This window comes from Gavialis gangeticus, unplaced genomic scaffold (genome assembly GCF_001723915.1).
Source record: "Gavialis gangeticus isolate Ggan-Ray unplaced genomic scaffold, GavGan_comp1, whole genome shotgun sequence".
NCBI classification, from domain to species: Eukaryota; Metazoa; Chordata; order Crocodylia; family Gavialidae; genus Gavialis; species Gavialis gangeticus.
This window is the reverse complement of record NW_017729027.1, coordinates 35080727-35081846: the sequence shown is the minus strand read 5'-3', so window position 1 is coordinate 35081846 and position 1120 is coordinate 35080727.

Below are 1120 nucleotides of genomic sequence, written 5' to 3'. Positions count from 1 at the left end.
CAACTTGCACCCCCAGACCCCCATGGCTACCCCAACAACCCCAGGCACCATCACTTAAAAAAAAGGGAGAGGCCAGCCAATTCAGGGGTCAGGGGCTCAGAAGGCTGGTGGGGGTCGACAGGGCTGGGGGAGTGGGTGGGGCCATCAAGGGTCCCTATGGTCCCCTCCCCCCTCCTACAGCTCCCCCGACCCCTTACTCACCGGCACTAGAGCCCTGGTGCTGAACAGCCACTGGTCTGGCCAGCCACATGTTTCAGCACCAGGGTGAGGGCCAACCATATAGCTCTGGCAGCCAGAGCTTCTCTGTGAAGGACCCAACCTCCAGTTGCCTCCCTGACCGTGCCCTGCTCCGCTTTTTTAAATATCAATTTTTTTAGACCCCTGGATACTCAGGAGTCTAATTTTCTCCCTGCACTGCAAACTTGCAGTGCAGAGAACATTTTTTTGTTCCTGCATATACCTGTTGCCCTGCCTCAAAGGGGTGTGAGGCGGGGCAAGAGGCACATGCGTGCTTAAGGGTATATTTTCAATTTGACATATTAACGTAATTTACATTTGTGCTAACAAAAGAAATGCATCCCTTCATCTGACTCCGCCTTGAACTGTGACTTCCCCAAACCATAGTTTCATAGTTGGTAGGGTTGGAAGGGGCCTGAGCAGATCATCAAGTCCAACCCCGTGCCATGGGCAGGAAAGAATGCTGGGGTCAAATGACCCCAGCTAGGTGATTATCTAGCCTCCTTTTGAAGACCCCCAGGGTAGGAGAGAGCACCACTTCCATTAAAAGTTGGTTCCAGATCCTAGCCGCCCTGACAGTGAAGTAGTGCCTCCTGATATCTAGCCTGAATCTACTCTCAGTCAACTTATGGCCGTTATTCCTTGTTATTCCCAGTAGTGCTTGGGGCAACAGGGACTCTCCCATTGCCTGCTGGTCCCCCTTGGCCAGTTCATAGATGGCCACCAGATCCCCTCTCAGCCTTCTCTTGTGGAGGCTGCATAGCCTCTGCTTATAGGGCCTGCCTTGCTACCCCCGATCATGCGAGTGGCCAATGCTGGCCACATCCCTCCTGAAGTGTGGCACCTAGAACTGGACACAGTACTCCAACTGTGGCCTGACCAA